Raw genomic sequence first — 7,710 nt, forward strand, 5'->3', positions numbered from 1 at the left:
GCTATGTTCAGATTCAACGACGGTTCCCCACAACCGTCGTTAAAAGTGGTGGATTCAACGACGGTTCACCCACAACCGTCGTTACAAGTTTTTTTTTTTTTAATTTCCTACCAGATTTCTCCTTTCTCATTTTCACTCTTGCGCAAAAGAACCCATTCCTTCTACCTCACGAACCACTTTCCCTCTCGTTGACCCTGGCCTACACCTACACCACCGCACTGTTAACCGTCGCACACAACCGACCGCCGCACGACCCACCACGTAACCGCCGCTCACGACCGCGTTCCGTCTCTTGCTGCAGACCGACCGCCACTGTACCCGCCGCGCGACCGACTGCGACCGTCGCACGACCGGCCCTTTCGACCGACCGTGACCACCGCACGACCGGACCCTGCGTGAACCGACCGTACGGCCTTACTCCCGCGAGCCACTCGCGTCCCTTCGAACACCGTATCGTCGCGCCGTGAGACCGCCGGATGACGGCACTTTGCGAGCCCTGTGACTATCGTCCCGCAACGTGCGAGCGCCGCCTCGCCAACCGTGCCCTGCGAGCTGCACCACCGTGCCATTGGAATCGTCCCTGCCGCACCGCTTTTCATGTAAGTATATTTTTATGTATTATTGAATTCTTAGATATATTTTGAAAGTTTTTGGTTTTAGTTAGATATTGATTCTATATATTGAACGAACTGATTCTGAGTCCGGAGGTGTCCGACCTTCGGCAGATTTGATTTAATTGTCAATGATTATATATTGTTTTGACATATTGAACACACTGGTTCTAAGTCCGAAGGTGTCCGACCTTCGGCAATTTTGATTTTTTTTAATGATGATATATTGTTCTGATATATTGAACGCTCTTGTTCTGAGTCTGGAGGTGTCCGACCTTCGGCAATTTTGATTTGTTTTTTAATGATTGCCTTTTGAACGCACTGGTTCTTAGTTTAGCAGTTCTATGGATCGGAGTTGGATTAATACACCACGAATAAGTGATACTTACGAAAAAGGGGTGGAAGAATTCATACAATTCGCATAACATAATGCCGTTAGTTGTAATAATGGAGTAAGGATAAGGTGTCCTTGTGTCAATTGTTTGAATGGAAGGATATTAAGTGTTTCCGAAATTAGAGAACATCTTTTGTGTGATGGATTTTTGAAAAGTTATACAACATGGACGTGGCATGGTGAATTGTTAGACTTGCCAAGTGTGTGCGGAGCTTCGGAGGTAGTTCATTTCTAAATGGATGATAGATTAGAAGACATGATTCGTGATGTGGGAGCAGAATCTATTGCTAATGCAGTTTTTGAAAATATGTCTAATGATGCAGAGACTCCTTTGTATCCTGGTTCAACTGAATTCACACAATTATCAGCAGTGTTAAGGTTGATGAATTTAAAGGCAATGAATGGATGGACCGACAAAAGTTTTACAAAATTGCTTCAATTGCTTAAGGACATGCTTCCATAAGGAAATACCTTGCCCAATCGAAATTATGAGGCAAAAAAAATATTTTGTCCAATGGGTATGGAGTATAGAAAAATACATTCATGTCCTAACGATTTTATTTTATACAGAAATGAGTATGAAGATTTAAGAACATGTCCCAGATGTGGTTTGTCACGTTATAAAGTTAAAGTTGGTCAGAATGATGAAATTGATGAATTCACAAAGGAAGGTCCTCCTGCTAAGGTTGTTTGGTATCTTCCAATAATTCCAAGGCTTAAGCTTTTGTTTGCAAATGCAGATGACGCTAAAAACCTTAGGTGGCATGTAGATAATAGAAAATGTGATGGACTACTTCGTCATCCTGCTGATTCTTTGCAGTGGAAGAATATTGATAAAGAATTTCCTGAATTTGGAAAAGAATCAAGAAACTTAAGACTTGGATTGGCAACTGATGGAATGAATCCCTTTGGAAATTTAAGTAGTAATCATAGTTCATGGCCCGTTTTGTTAGTGATTTACAACTTACCTTCTGCTTTGTGTATGAAGCGCAAATACATTATGTTATCTATGATGATCTCTGGTCCAAAACAACCTGGAAATGACATAGATGTTTATCTTAATCCATTGATTGAAGATTTGAAATTATTGTGGAATGAAGGGGTTGATGTGTTTGACGCGTTTAAGAATGAATTTTTCTGATTGCATGCGATGTTGTTTTGTACTATCAATGACTTCCCTGCATATGGAAACTTGTCAAGTTATAGTGTGAAAGGCCATAGAGCATGTCCAATATGTCAAGACAAGACATCTTATGAGCAGTTGAAACATGGAAGAAAAACCGTGTATCTTGGGCATCGTAGATTTCTAAAGAAATATCATTCTGTATCGTAGATTGAAAAAAGCTTTTAACGGATACCAAGAACATGACATTTGTCCCACTCCCTTAAGTGGTGTTGAAATTTATGAAAAAAATCAAAAATGTTAATGTGACTTTTGGAAAAATGAAGAAGAAGCAAACTGTGAATGAAATATGGAAGAAGAGATCAATCTTTTTTTATCTTCCGTATTGGTGTAAGTTAGATGTTAGACACTGTCTAGATGTAATGCACGTAGAAAAGAATGTGTGTGATAGTCTAATAGGAACACTTTTGAACATTAAAGGCAAAACAAAGGATGGTGTGAATGCACGTCTGGATTTGATTGAGATGAATATACGAGAGGAATTGACACTGAGAGAAGTTGGTAAACGTACATACTTGCCTGCAGTGTGTTACACTTTGTCAAAGAAAGAGAAAACAAGTTTTTGTGAATGTCTTAAAGGTGTTAAGGTACCACAAGGCTACTCTTCAAATGTGAAGAGTCTTGTATCTATGAATGATTTGAAACTAATTGACTTAAAGTCACATGATTGTCACGTTCTAATGCAACAATTACTATCGGTGGCTATTCGTGGAATCTTGCCCAAAAATGTTAGGCATACAATCACTCGACTATGTTCATTTTTCAATTCCATATGTAGTAAAGAGATTGACACTCAGAAGTTGGATGAACTTGAATAAGAAATAATTGTTATCTTGTGTCAACTCGAGATGGTTTTTCCTCCATCTTTTTTTGATATTATGGTACACTTGGTTGTTCATCTTGTAAGAGAAATCAGATTGTGTGGGCCAGTTTATATGCGATGGATGTATCCAGTTGAACGATACATGAAGATTTTGAAGGGATATGTGAAGAATCAATGTCGTCCAAAAGCTTCCATTATTGAAAGATACATTTCAGAAGAATCTATTGAGTTTTGTTCTGAGTACATGTCAAAAGCCAAATGTATAGGAATTCTTGAAAAAGGTTGGCACTCTCGTAGATTCATAAGTAAATCTTCAAAAGGTGTACATGTCATAAGCAAATCTAGAGAAGAGGTTCTGCAAGCACACTTGTATATCTTGAATAACACTGATGAGGTGTTACCATACTTAGATATACACAAAGACATTGTCAAATATAAAAATCCAAAACAATCAGAAAAATGGGTGTTAATTGAGCATAACAAAACTTTCATGTCATGGTTTAAGCAACAAATAATGAATGATCCATCAGCATCTGAAACATTAACATAGCTTGCAAATGGTCTCAAATTTGATGTTTTATGTTGTTCTGGCTACGAAGTAAATGGTTGTTTGTTTTACACAAAGTCTCGAGATGATAGGAGTACAGTGCAAAATAGCGGAGTCACCTTGGAGGCTGAGTCTATGCAGTTTTCAACTGCAAATGATCAAAATCCTGTTGTGGGATCAATGTCTTATTATGGTGTCATAGTAGAGATTTGGGAAGTTAATTATACCAAGTTTATTGTACCTGTTTTCAAATGCAAGTGGGTTGACAATAAGACTGGTGTCAAAGTTGATGAATCATGAATGACTTTGGTTGACTTTCGAAAGATAGGTTATCATGACGAATCATTTATAATGGCACATCAAGCTTCCCAAGTTTTCTATATCCAAGATCCTACTTCTGACCACTGGTCTGTTGTGCTACATGGAAAAAAACAACATAATGACCCAGAAGATACAAACAATGACATTTGTGAGATTGAATCACTTACAAGAACGACCATCAATAAAAAGTACGAGGATGTTGCTGATGTTGTACATGCAACTCGAAATGATCATGATGAAGGAATATATATTTGTATGTACATGTGATTCATGTTTAGTTTTACAATATATTTCATTTTAATTATATTTCATATTCTTGATGCTTATCATATTTGTTTGATAACAAGAACATGGCAGATGATAAAGTTTCTTGTTCAAAAACTGGTAGAGGACCTACAAGATTAAAGAATATGTTTAAGAAGATAAATAAAGATGACAAAATACCTTTGTCTATTGATATCCACACTGGTGTGGCCACTGGGAAATATGCAAAGAAATATAGGAGTTATCTCAGAGCACTGTCTCGTGAAAGGATCTCTATCTTAACTCAGTCCTGGGATCACGTGCCTGACCACGAGAAAAACATGATTTGGGAAGATATTCTGGTATGTAACTGTTTTTACTTTGCTCAATCTAAAGTTCTTTTATACTTTGTTTTTGTTTATGAACTAATTATTTCAAACAATGTAGACGCATTACAAGATCCCGAATGTGGAAACCTTGAAAGCGAAGGTTCTTTCAGATGTGGGTGTCAAGTTTCGTCAGTTAAAATCAAAATTGACAACAGATTATATATATGGGGAAAGGAAAGAAGAAAATCCTTGTGCAAAATATGCATCCATTGATGAAGAAACTTGCCAGCAGTTTGTGAATATTCGACAAACTGAAAAATGGCAGGTTAATATCACTTTTATATTTGAATATAGTTTATATTAACGTATTAGTAAATTTTGAGTGTTATGATAGCAGGTTCGGAACAAAGCAAAAGCCAATCAGGCACATAATGATACGCCACACTTATTGTCTCGTGGTGGATATAAGTTGCTAGAGCAGAAGATGCTTGAAGAAAAGATTAAAGCATGTTCTACTTCCATTGAGGAAATGAATAGTGTAGATTCTTTAAGACCTCCATCCCCACCACTCCGACATGAGATGTGGAAGGGTGCCCATATAAACCCATTAGGGACATGGAGTTCTAAGTCTACAAAACAAACAGTTGAACGCATTGTAAGAAATATGTTTTCTATGTGTTATTTTAAATTCAATGTGTTGAAGTTTGACAATTTCTTTTCATTTGTTTTAGGATTCTCTTAATGAGCAATCAACACAGGGGACTTTTAAACCATGTGGTCGCAATGATATTCTTAATGTTGCTCTCGGACGACCTGAACACCCTGGACGTGTTTGTGTAGCTGGATATGGGGTTCGGTTCGGTCATACTTTGGACCTCCATCACACATCAAGGAACAATTGTCCAATGAACCTAGCCAAGAGTATTTACTACAACTACGTGAGCAGTTAAAGGTTGAGGTAACTCAAGAGCTTAAAGAAAGCTTCATGGAGGAGTTTAGTGCGCGAATGGAAATGGAGTTCAAAAAGCGGTGGGAGGGTTTAGGACTGTCACAGCAACCACCTATTATGGTAGAAGATGAACCACCTCCACCTCCTATTAAGAAAGTCAGCATTAAAGGGAGTTGTTCAGCAGTTGATCTATCAGGGGATGACTTTGGCTCAACTAGCCAATGCGAATTATATGTTGAGTGTAATTCTTTGATCTGACTCGTTGTCTTGGGTAAGTGTTATGAAGGGGTCACAATGTTACACAATGTGCCTCTTCCTTCTAATTTCATGAAGGTCACGGTGGAGAAGGTCCTTTATGGTGATCTTGCAGTTCCTGTGCCGACATCAGAGGTCACAATTGTAGCAGAGGCATTACATACTTTTGTTGCCTGGCCTAGAAAATTCGTCAGACCTATAGACTCTATGGTATCTTTGCACTAATACTAATAGAATTATATATCAGATATATTTACATTCTAACTAATTTAAGTATTTGTTTGTTTTGATGAGTAGCAAGAACCTTAGACAAATCTGCCTCTGGAAAAGAAGAAAATAGTCTCCATTGATGATCCTCTAGCGGCATTGGTAGAAGTTGCTACAGCTTTAGATACAACCGTCTTAGAGGTTCCATGGGATGCCAATGTTTTTGGAAGGCATAGTAATCTACCGTTGTACATTCACATGTCTGATTTGTTGGACCTTGCATCTGGAGATCAAGAGATTAACATAACAATTTTACAATTATGGATGATGTAAGTTCAAATTTTAAAATCTTTATACTTTTGATTTATTAAATATATTAGTACTAACTTATTGAAATTTAGGTATCTTTCTGGATTATGCTTTGATGAGGGGAAACACAATATATATGGGTTTTTAGACCCTCAAATCACTCAATCAATTGGAAACAAGAAGTCGAAAACACAAACATATTTGTTAAAGAGTGGTGGAAAACACATTTATTTTGCTTCGTACATCCTTGAGTAAGTTCTTATTTATTAAATAAGTTTTAATAAATTATTGAAATAAGAGAAACTAATTAACTGATTTGTTATACATGCGTCATTGGCAACTAATGATCATATCTGTTCAAGATCATACCGCTACATGGTTTTGCTCCTTACATAAAAAACCTCCTGCCTATTTTAAAAACATTATAGATAGGTACGACAGTTTCATTTAACATTTATTATTACTTATATATTATATAATGTTATGTATTCTAACATGAAATCTTATTATTTTATTGCTTACTCTGGATATAATATGTTGTGTGGGAGGAGAACTTCAAACGCACAAAAACTCACTTGGATGTACCTTAAGGTATTTAAAGTATATTTGTTCACTTAATTTAATGTGTTTCACTCATTCATTTAATACATTTATTTTCACATGCAGTCCAACAGGCAACCTGAAAATTATGAGTGCGGTTATTATGTTATGCAGTAGATGTTGACTATTTTGCAAGCTGAAATTAAGAAAGGTTGGGATAAGGTAATACCTCAATACAATAAACACTTTAAAATTTGAGATTTATTATTCATGCACTAATTCAAAAAATTTCAAATGTCACCGTTCTTCAACGACCAACACCCGCTAGATTTAGAAGCATTGGAGTATGTGAGAACAACATGGTCAAAGTATTTTATAACCATGTATAACACTCTAGTATAGATAAATCATTACAATGACAAATTTTTTCATATATTAGCAAAACTTTTTTGTATAATGTTATAATTTGTTGTATGTAATTTGTATATTTAAATTATGATTTAAAATGTTTTTATTTTCTGGAATTGAAAATTTTATGCAGGTTTGAGATTTCTTAAAAAACAAATAATTTTTTTTATAGCACTACATATAACGACGGTTCCTCTGGGAACCATCTTTAAAAGTCCCTTATTTTTCTCAAAAAAAATTAACAAGTCACCTTTAACGACGATTCCAACAACCGTCATTATAAGTAAGAGTTTTAACGACGGTTCCAGAACCGTCATGAAAAACCCACACCTTTTAACGACGCCTGAAATAACGACGGTTCTGGAACCGTCTTTAAATGTTGATTTTAACCGTCGTTAATCTACCTTTTTGTACTAGTGTCATTATAATTACATCATATTTTTGTAATTAGGACTACCATTTAAAATGTTGTTGATCGAATATATCAATAGACCAAAAAATATACTAAATAGTCAAAACGTAGTAGCTTAAATATCTCAATTCAATTGTAAGTTGGTTCAACGTAAAATAATTGATGTTATGTACAACAAT

General features: G+C 36.1%; 1 pseudogene; it reads left to right on the forward strand.

The window, feature by feature from the left end:
• The first annotated feature begins 1,456 nt into the window (after positions 1–1,456).
• Positions 1,457–7,113, forward strand: LOC150028091 (uncharacterized; annotated as a pseudogene).
• The last annotated feature ends 597 nt before the right edge of the window (positions 7,114–7,710 follow it).

This window comes from Phaseolus vulgaris, chromosome 4 (assembly GCF_051622355.1).
Source record: "Phaseolus vulgaris cultivar YP4 chromosome 4, ASM5162235v1, whole genome shotgun sequence".
Classification (NCBI taxonomy): Eukaryota; Viridiplantae; Streptophyta; class Magnoliopsida; order Fabales; family Fabaceae; genus Phaseolus; species Phaseolus vulgaris.